Raw genomic sequence first — 11,209 nt, 5'->3', positions numbered from 1 at the left:
GGGAGTTACTCTGCGGTTCGGTCACAGGTTTGCGGTTACTTCCGTCCTTAACGGCCGGGTATTTTCCAGTCCGCTTGGATTTGGGGTCCGCCTTCTGCTTTTGTGTTGTGACCCGCCTGCAAGGTGACTTGGCTGGGCCGAGGCCTCACTCCTTGGCACAAGCTGCTCCAGGTTTCTTTGGCTAACAGCAGGAACTCCGATCTCGTGGCGGGGCATTCAAGTTCCTCCAGCGCCTGCGTCCTGTCGCCTCCCCCAGATCCGCACAGTCCTTAAGGGTCCAGCTGCAGTCCGCTCCCACTCCCCTGCCCGTGCTTATACAGGCAATGCAAGTTGCCCTGAATGACTGCCTCCTCCCCACTCGCCCCGCGGATCCCTAAGTCTCAGTTAGTCGTCCCCTCCCCATTTCCTCCTTAGAACACTGGAAACCTTGATTACAGCCCGTTAGTCTGCTGTGAGCTTGGCAATGGTAGGGACCTGGTTTGATTTCTGCCTCCGGCAAACGGCAAGGTACTGGTGAAAGAATGATTGAATTGGTGCTAAGGGGTAGAGGGAAGCAGCTGAGGTTTAGGAAGTTAATCAAACTAGACAACAGCCTTTGTAAACTAGGACTGCAGAGATGCAAAATAGAAATGTGAATAGCCATTTATTGAATACTTACTTTGAGGCGGATACCGTGTTTTACACGCCCTATCTTATTTAAGCTTACAGTAATACAAGGAAGTAGAGACTGAAGCGAGAGAGGTTAAGTAACTCGGTGGAAGTCACGCAGCTTTTGAGCCAAATAGTAAGTTTGCGGCATGGTTGTCTTACAGGGAAGTTGAATATTTCTATACTACAGAAACAGTGTTGGCACATTTTGAGTCCAAGGAATGCCAAGGTGTGGATTTGTTGCATATTATATACACGATTCCATCCTTTTGGAGGTCAGATTGATGGAAGGGCAGAGGGGTCCTGGAAGACCAATTAAAAAAAAATTTTAGAATTTATATAGGTGAGCTTTAAGTTGCAATGATTAGGCTGTGCACTAGGTTATTTGGTGCATTGGCAGATAAAAGCTGACTTATGAGACTGACTTTGACACCAGGATATTAAGTATTTTCTGTCTTGGAACCACAATTCTCTACCCACCACCACGGAGGTCACAGAAAATAAAAGCCCTATACATTGGAGGAAAATAGACTGACATGGACAAATTCATGCACTGAGGTCCAAGAGAACGGCTCCAGTCCATCATTCACACCAGATACATAACTTCCCATGTCACTGAAAAAAACTAAATGGCTCTCAGCCCAGGGGCTCATCTGGGGCCAGTTTACCATAAGGGGAACTATGCTCTACCTGCAACAATGATACCATAACTGTAGACTCTTGCACTCCACAAGGTTGGCCACATACACCTGTATTTAATGTCTTTAAACCAATTTACTTTTTAGAAAAGCCTAGTACTTTAATTGTGCCCATCTTTGCATGATATGTTCCCTTGGTATCTCTAACTTTCTTGAGATCTCTAGTCTTTCTCATTCCATTGTTTTCCTCTATTTCTTTGCATTGGTCACTGAGGAAGGCTTTCTTATCTCTCCTTGCTATTTGGAATTTTGCATTCAAATGGGTATATCTTTCCTTTTCTCCTTTGCCTTTAACTTCTTTTTTCAGGTATTTGTAAGGCCTCCTCAGACAACCATTTTGCCTTTTTGCATTTCTTTTCCTTGGGGATGGTCTTGATCACTGCCTCCTGTACAATGTCACAAACCTCTGTCCATGGTTCTTCAGGCACTCTGTCTATCAATAAAGGACAGAAATGATGTGGACCTAACAGAAGCAGAAATATTAAGAAGAGGTAGCAAGTATACACAGAACAACTATAAAAAAAAGATCTTCATGACCCAGATAACCACGACGGTGTGATCACTCACCTAGATCCAGACATCCTGGAATTCAAAGTCAAGTGGGCCTTAGGAAGCATCACTACAAACAAAGCTAGTGGAGGAGATGGAATTCCAGTTGAGCTATTTCAAATCCTAAAAGATGATTCTGTGAAAGTGCTGCACTCAATATGCCAGAAAATTTGGAAAATTCCGCAGTGGCCACAGAACTGGAAAAGGTCAGTTTTCATTCCAATCCCAAAGAAAGGCAATTCCAAAGAATGCTCAAACTACCACACAGTTGCACTCATCTCACATGCTAACAAAGTAATGCTCAAAATTCTCCAAGCCAGGCTTCAACAGTACGTGAACTGTGAACTTCCAGATGTTCAAGCTTGATTTAGAAAGGCAGAGAAACCAGAGATCAAATTTCTAACATCTGTTGAATCATTGAAAAAGCAAGAGAGTTCCAGAAAAACATCTATTTCTGCTTTATTAACTATGCCAAAGCCTTTGACTGTGTGGATCACAACAAATTGGAAAATTCTTCAAGAGATGGGAATACCAGACCACTTTATCTGCCTCCTGAGAAGTCTGTATGAAGGTCAGGAAGCAACAGTTAGAACTGGACGTGGAACAACAGACTGGTTCCAAATCAGGAAAGGAGTATGTCAAGGCTATATATTGTCACCCTGCTTATTTAACTTACAGGCAGAGTACATCACTCGAAATGCCGGGCTGGATGAAGCACAAACTGGAATCAAGATTGCTGGGCGAAATGTCAATAACCTCAGATACCCAGATGACACCACCCTTATGGCAGAAAGAGAAGAGGAACTAAAGAGCCTCTTGTTGAAAGTGAAAGAGGAGAATGAAAAAGTTGGCTTAAAGCCCAACGTTCAGAAAACTAAGATCATGGCATCTGGTCCCATCACTTCATGGCAAATAGATGAGGAAACAATGGAAACAGTGAGAGACTTTACATTTTGGGGCTGCAAAATCACTGCAGATGGTGAATGCAGCCATGAAATTAAAAGATGCTTGCTCCTTGGAAGAAAAGCTATGACCAACCTACATAGCATATTGAAAAGCAGAGACATTACTTTGCAAAGGTCCATCTAAAGCTATGGTTTTTCCAGTAGTCATGTATGGATGTGAGATTTCGACTATAAAGAAAACCAAGCGCTGAAAAATTGATGCTTTTGAACTGTGGTGTTGGAGAAGACTCTTGAGAGTCCCTTGGACAGCAAGGAGTTCCAACCATTTCATCCTAAAGGAAATCAGTCCTGAATATTCATTAGAAAGACTGATGCTGAAGTGGAAACTCCCATACTTTGGCCACCTGATCCGCAGAACTGACTCTTTGGAAAAGACCCTGATGTTGGGAAAAATTGAAGGCGGGAGAAGGGGACAGCAGAGGATGAGATGGTTGGATGGCATCACCAACTCGATGGACATGAGTCTGAGCAAGCTCCGGGAGTTGGTGATGGACAGGGACTGGTGAGCTGCAGTCCATGGGGTCGCAAAGAGTCAGACATGACTGAGCAACCGAACAACCAGTGGTTAGGACTCTTGAGTTTTGTTTTTTCTATTTTGATTCATTTTTGTTGATTATTTATTGGTTGTGCTGGGTCTTCATCACTGTGAGTGGCGGCAAGTTGTGGCAAGCAGGGGCTGCTCTCATTGCTTTGGCTTCTCGTTGCAGAACTTGCGCTCCAGGGTATACAGCCTCAGTAGCTGCAGTGCACTGGCTTAGTTGCCCTGAGGCATGTGGAATCTTCCCAGTTTAGTCACTCAGTCGTGTCCGACTGTCACTTTTTTTTTTTAACTGAATTGTTCTCCTTTATAAAAATAATGGAACGCTTCACAGATTTGCATGGCATCCTTGCACAGGGGCCATGCTAATCTTCTCTGTATCGTTCCAATTCTAGTATATGTGCTGCCAAAGTGAGCACTTGACTGTCACTCTTTCGTCCCCTTATCCTCCTGCCTTCAGTCTTTCCCAGCATCAGGGTCTTTTCTAGAGAGTCGGCTCTTCACATCAGGTGGCCCAAGTATTGGAACTTCAGCATCTTCCCGGACTGGGGATCAAACTGGCAAGCAGATTCCCAACCACTGGACTACCTGAGAAGTCTGTTAGAACGCTGATCTTTCACCGCCCAGGATCCCATAAGCCTTGAGACATGACGAAAAAAAAAAAAAGCAAATTCTCAGGCCCACTCCAGACCTCTTAAATCAGAAACTCAGAAGGAATGGGAAGCATCTGTTTTCACAAGCTCTCCGAGTGATTCTGATCCTAGCTCATGTTGAGAACTGCTCTAAGCCATAAGTGTATGGAACTTGGAGCCAGCAGCAAGCAAATCCAAGGTGCATATGTTTGTAAATAAGTGACTGGGGTTTCGATAGTGGCTCAGTGGTAAAGAATCCACCTGTCAATACATGAAACATGGGTTCGATCCCTGATCTGGGAAGATCCCATGTGCCATGGAGCAACTGAGCCTGTGGCTACAACTATTGAGCCTGTGCTATGGAACCTGGGAGCCGCAATTACTGAAGCCTGCAGGCTCCAGAGCCTGTGCTCCAACAAGAGAAGCCACAATGCGAAGTCTGTGCACGGAAACTAGATAGTAGCCCTTGCTTGCCACAGCTAAAGAAAAGCGTGAGCAGCAAGGAAGACCCAGCACAGCCAAAATAAATAAAAATATTTTAAAAACTTAAATAACTAGAACTGAAGAAAAAAAAAAAAAGAACCAGAACTGAAACAACTGAAACTGTAAGACTTGTAGAAGAAACCACAAGGGAAAATCTTTATGACATTGAATTTGCCAGTGGTTTCTTGGTTATGACACCAAAAGCACAGGCAACAGAAGAAAAAGGTAGATAAATTGGATTCCATCAAAAGTAAAAACTTCTGTACATCAAAGGACACTATGGGGAATTCCCTGGCAGTCCAGTGATTAGGACTCTGTGCTTCCACTCCCAGGGGCCCAGGTTCAATCCTGGTTGGGGAACTAAGATTCCCTAAAGCCACATGGCATGGCCAAAAAAAAAACCAAACAAACCCAGAAAGCAAAAATAAACAAGGACGTTGTCAAGAGTGAATAGACAACCTACAGAGAAAATTTTGTAAATCAAATATCTGACAAATGGCTAGTATCCAGAATATAAAAAAGAACTACAGCTTAACCAAAAAGACCTAACTTAAAACAGGCAGGAGGGGACTTCCTTGTTGGTACAGTGGGTGAGTCTGCCTGCCGATGCAGGGGACGTGGATTTGGTCCGGGCTCTGGGGAGATACCACGTGCCTCGGACAGCTAAGCCCACGCACCACAACTACTGAAGCCCACGCTCTGGAGCCTACGAGCTGCAGCTTTTGAAGCCAGCAGGCCCTTGAACCAGTGCTCTGAAACAAGAGAAACCACAACTAGAGAGTAGCCCCTTCTCGACACAACTAGAGAAAGCCCGCAAGCAGCAGGGAGAATCCAGCACAGCCATAAAAAAAAAAAAAAAAAAAAAAAAAACACAAAAAACATACAGTAACCCAAGGGAAGAAGCCCAGATCTAAGATTTTCCATTGCCCTCTCCCTGAGGGGTCAGGACAGTATTTTTCTGCTAGCTTCCATGGATGACAATATGCACAGAATGCTGCCACCTAGAGAAGATCACCAGGCCAGAGTCTTTATTGAGGCTCCATTACATAGAAATGGTTAACTCTTAAAATAGGTAGCTAGTTGGAATTTGCTATATGACCCAGGGGGCTCAAACTGGTGCTCTCTGACAACCTAGAGGGATGGGAAGGGGTGGGAGGTGGGAGGGAGGTTCAGGAGAGAAAGGACATATGTATACCCATGGCTGATCCATGTTGAAGTATGGCAGAAATCAACACAACATTGTAAAGCAATTATCCTTCGATTAAAAATAAATTAAAAAATAAATGGTTAACTGTCCACCTCGGGGCAGTTTTCAACCCCTTCAAGACTCCAGCTATTACTCCAAAACTCCCACCCTTCATCATGGTGTGGGTGTGGCTCAGAGCCCCACCCTAACTCACACTGCTGTTATCTGACCGTGCCAAGGGCACCAGGCAAACAAAGACATTCCTATCAGACATGACCAAAGGTTTACGGATTACCTCCCAGAAGAAAGGGTGATGACCTTTTGGGGCAAAGTTGTATTCTTTTTTTCTTTTTTAATATTTGTTTGTTTATTCTGATTTCCCCGGTGGCTCAGACAGTAAAGCGTCTGCCTGCAGTGCGGGAGACCTGGCTTTGATCCCTGAATTGGGAAGAACCCCTGGAGAAGGAAATGGCAACCCACTCCAATATTCTTGCCTGGAAAATTCCATAGACTGAGGAGACTGGTAGGCTACACTCCATGGGGTCACAGAGTTGGACACGACTGAGCGATTTCACTTTTTTTTTGTTTATTTTAGCTGTGGTGGATCTTTATTCGTTGTGACATGTGGATTGTTTTTTGTTTTTTAGTTGCAGTACGAGAACTCTTAGTTGTGGTTCATGGGATTTAGTTTCCTGACTGGGGATTGAACCCAGGGCCCTGGCATTGGGAACACAGAGTGTTAGCCACTGAACCACCATGGAAGTCCCCAAAGTTAAATTCTTTACTACACCCTAATACCAGTGGGAAGTGGCTATGGCAAATGGTGTGGTAACGGTTCAGAATGACCAGACCCTGGGAGACCCATAGTGAGGCCTGTTAGATTCTCCTCTGGGTTGCTCAGCTCCCAAACCCTCAGCTGCTAGTAAGTCCAGAGATGTAAACAGCCAGCTTACTGTAGCCTCTGTCTTCTTCAGATAGGGACCGTGACTTCTCTGTACTAATTTCTCACGAGTTTTGAGAGCACCACGCCTATCACCAGGGCAGGAGCTAAGGAGAGACAAATGAAGGGTGCAAAATTTAAGCAGGTGCTCATTTTTGGGGGTCTAGCAAGTGCCTTGGGTGCCTTCTCCCCTTTAAAAAATATATATTTATATGGCTGCACCAGATCTTAGTTGCAGTATGCGGGATACAGTTCCCTGTTGTTGTTTAGTTGCTAAGTTGTGTCCAGCTCTTTGCGATCCTATGGACCATAGCCCGCCAGGCTCTTCTGTCCATGGGATTTTCCAGGCAAGAATACTGGAGTGGGTTGCCATTTTTCTCTCAAGGGGATTTTCCCAGTCTAGGGATTGAACCTGTGTCTTTTGCTTGGCAGGTGGTTTCTTTACCACTGATCCACATGGGAAGCCCACATTTAAGGCTGAGTTGTGAGGCATGAAGGATCTTAGTTTCCCGACCAGTGATCAAACCTCTGCTCCCTGAATTGGGAGCCCACTAGATCACTAGGCAAGTCCCTCCTTTGCCTCACTTTGATCCAACCCAGCTGGTCACTACAAAGAGGCTAAATTTGAAGCATTTATTAAGCATCTACTGTATGCAAGGCCTCATCCTGGGGCCCATGGTGATGACACAGCTAATTTTCCATCATGCCTGAGCCACACTCTTGGGCAGTCACACTAGCCACAGGCAACTTGAGATTAATATTAAAATACCATGCAAGTTAATTGCTGCTGCTGGGGGATGAGACAAATGCATCTCAGCCAAGCTGCCAGTTTTCACAGCCAAGACCAGCTGACAGCCAGCCAGCCTACCCCCAGACTTAAGAGACAGCATAGTCAAAAGTCAGCAGAGTCATTAATCCAATACACATTCAATCACAGAATCTAAGTGAGCCCAGCAAAGATCTGAAGTGCCAGGTGACCTGCAAATTCATGAGCTAAATCAATGCTTACTGTTTTAACTCTGAGTTTTGGGTTGGGTTTGTTATACACCATTATTGAGGCGATAGACAACTGATACAGAAATTGGCCAGACCAAACCAACACAATAATGTGAAGCAATTATCCTTTGATTTAAAAAAAAAAAAAATTGCTCAGCCCAGAGGTGCATGTGACTAAGTAGGCACAGAACTGGGCAATACCAAAAGCTCTGACCTAAGTACTTACAGAATGAGGCCTGAGCTCTCTTCTTCCCTTTTGTTGCTACTCCTCTGGCTTGTACAGCTCTCAAACCCTCAGTTGCTCTTGACTACTTTGGTCAGAGACATTTTTACCTTGACATAACTCACAGGCCTCAGGCGGAATGGCAGCCTGGGAGCTGCTTTTATCCACAACGTTCCCAGGTCAGCTTGGTCCTATAATTTTTTTTTTTTTTTGGCTACGCCACAGGGCATGTGGGATCTTAACTTCCCAACCAGGGATCGAACCCACAGCCCGTTTTGGAAGCTCAGAAGTCTTAACCACTGGGCTGCCAGGGAAGTCCCGGTCCTATTGTTTTGATTCTTCAGATCCAGCCAGAGTCTCTTGGACATCCCTTGACAGTGAGGCCTGCCCAAGAGTCCATCTGGGCACACAAGCTCATTAGAGGGCTTTCTGATATCGTCACATTATCTTCATTTCACAGATGAGCAAACAAGGCTCTGAGGTGGGAGGAAGCTTGTTTGTGATTAAATGGTCAATAAAAGATGGAGCTTATGTTCTGACCCAACAGATGGGAACAACAATTTCTTAAATATTCCAAGTTAAAATACCATAGTAATTTGAAAAAGGTTGAAGTGTTATTAAGGGCACGTTTTCAAACTTTAACAAAGGTTTTGACTCATCAGTGGATTGTTAAATTAACTTAGTAGGTTGGGATCAGCATTTTAAAAAATTAATAATGACACATATTTTTATAAAACTTTTGTTTCAGTTATCTACATATTAGTACTTAACCCCTCGAGGAAGCTGGCCTAAGTTGTGATGGCACACCAGGCTCCCAGAGGCTGAGGAAAGCTGACCATTCCTTTTTTTAAGTTTCTTTCTTTTCCCCTTGCGATGAGAAATTTTAGCATCTTACCTAGCATGCAGAGTAGGGATCAAACCCAGGCCCCAGCAGTGAAAGTGCTGAGTCCTAACCACTGCCAGGAGGGAATCCCCAAGCTGACCTTTCCTTGATTCACTGAATTTGGGGAAGAAATTATTTTCAGTTCACTGGGCTCTTTGTCCAAGCCTCTTTCTAAGAGAGGTTAGTGTCACTCCTTTTCTCTTTCAGTCACTCTTTGATTAAGAACACTGCTTTTTAAAGCTGTTTCTTTCCCCAAAACTTGCTGCAGGTATAAACGTCAGACTGAGATCACACAAAACTGTAATTTATCTTAGCATAATGCACAATCTTCATAGAAAAGTTGGAAAATACTGAAAAGCACAAAGTAAAAGACTAAAATCCCAACACTACTACTACCCAGAGAATATTTTTTCCATTACTTTGTCTACGCTGATATGTCTTCAAAAAAATGGGACAGTATTAGTACTATTTTACATTTTATTTGTTAACTTTTTGAGTCCTTAAATATCTTGTTAAAATAATTTTTAATAGTTGTGCTTCATCATAAAGATATCCGGTAATTTAATAGTTCCCATTTGGACATATTTTCAGTTCTTCCTTATTATTCTATTTTGGGGGCTTCCCTGGTGGCTCAGACAGTAAAGAATCTGCCTGCAATGCAGGAGACCCAGTTTTGAACCCCGGGTTGGGACGATCCTGGAGAATTCCCCTGGAGAAGGGAATGGCACCCCACTCCAGTATACTTGCCTGGAGAATTCCATGGACAGAGGACCCTGGCGGGCTACAGTCATGGGGTCGCAGAGTTGGACACGACTGCGCAACTTAAACACACACATACATGGTGATGAAGATCCCTGTAATTAATTTTTTGCAAATATCCATAATTTATTTATGCTGAATTCTTAAAAGGGGCAGTTCTAGGTCAGAGGGTATATAATATATGTTTATAAGTTTCTTAATACATGTAAAACCACTCTCCTGAGAGCTTGTACCAATTTGCCCTCCTGGCCCCTGTGTAATAAATTTTTTAAAATTATTTAAATTGGAGGATAATTACTTTACAATATTATGATGGTTTTTGCGATACATCAACATGAATCAGCCACAGATATACATATATCCCCCATCCTGAACCCCTCTCCCACCTCCCTAGTCTTAATATCAATTTTGCCTTATATATTACCACAGAGACATTACTTTATCAACAAAGGTCTGTCTAGTCAAGGCTATGATTTTTCCAGTGGTCACTTATGGATGTGAGAGTTTGACTATAAAGAAAGCTGAGTACCGAAGAATTGATGCTTTTGAACTGTGGAGTTGGAGAAGACTCTTTGAGAGTCCCTTGGACTGCAAGGAGATCCAACCAGTCCATCCTAAAGGAGATCAGTCCTGGGTGTTCATTGGAAGGACTGATGTTGAAGCTGAAACTCCAATACTTTGGCCACCTGATGCGAAGAGCTGATTCATTTGAAAAGACCCTGATGCTGGGAAAGATTGAGGGCAGGAGGAGAAGGGGATGACAGAGGATGAGATGGTTGAATGGCATCACTGACTCGATGGACATGAGTTTGAGTAAGCTCTGGGAGTTGGTGATGGACAGGGAAGCCTGGCATGCTGCGGTTCATGGGGTCACAAAGAGTCGGACATGACTGAGCGACTAAGCTGAACTGAATTACCACAGAATCTTCTTTACTTCTCTATGGTTAACAGATCAGAGACAGAATGCCCATTCTATTTTCTGTAGGTTTCAGTTTCCTGCTTAGCATGCTTGATTCCAAATTCTTGGTCAGTTTCCAGAGGTCTGGATTGTGGCTCTGTTGCCACAGGGTGCAGCAGCAGTCAGTTGGAAAGAGTCAGGAAAATAATAGAGCCATATGATGATAAAATGACCTGATGTACCAGTGAGATGTTATTCTTTCCGAAAAGAAAGAACTATATTGGAAATTTCTCCAAGTCATTGTGTAAAGAAAGACATGTTTCAAAGCTCCACGAAAAATAGGCAAGTAAGTGGGAAGAGAGTAAAGGACTAATCAAAGGCAGCAGAGAGAACATGAAAAATTAAACTTTTTACAAGTTTAATCTGGAGCCATTCTGTCAAACTAGAGGTCACAGATAAGAAAATTTATATTGTAGTTCTTGAGTGTGTTTGGGGATGTTGCTCATTTGGGTGCATCAATTTGTTGCCTGGCAAGTCATAAACTTGTTGTTGCTTAGTTGCTAAGTCGTCTGACTCTTGCCACTTCACGGACTGTAGCCCACCAGGCTCCTCTGTCCATGGAATTCTCCAAGAAAGAATACTGGAGTGGGTTGCCATTTTCTTCTCCAGGGGCACAATTCTTAATCCATTAGGCTTTTTTGTGTAATATGTTTATCCCCCTGCACTTCTGTGACCTGGGGAAAGAGGATGGGAGCTCAGCTCACATGCCAGGAACTTCTGTAATGGCTTTATAGGAATTATGCCATTTATT

At 43.6% G+C, this 11,209-nt stretch overlaps 1 non-coding gene across 1 annotated transcript; it reads right to left on the bottom strand.

Annotated features, from left to right (window-relative positions):
- Nucleotides 1-3,710: 3,710 nt before the first annotated feature.
- Nucleotides 3,711-3,817, bottom strand: LOC138095647 (U6 spliceosomal RNA). The gene has a single exon (XR_011146392.1). It is a non-coding gene; the product is annotated as a U6 spliceosomal RNA (small nuclear RNA).
- Between the last annotated feature and the right edge of the window lie 7,392 nt (nt 3,818-11,209).

This window comes from Capricornis sumatraensis, chromosome 19 (genome assembly GCF_032405125.1).
Source record: "Capricornis sumatraensis isolate serow.1 chromosome 19, serow.2, whole genome shotgun sequence".
Lineage (NCBI taxonomy): Eukaryota > Metazoa > Chordata > Mammalia > Artiodactyla > Bovidae > Capricornis > Capricornis sumatraensis.
This window is presented reverse-complemented; position numbering and strand designations above follow the sequence as displayed.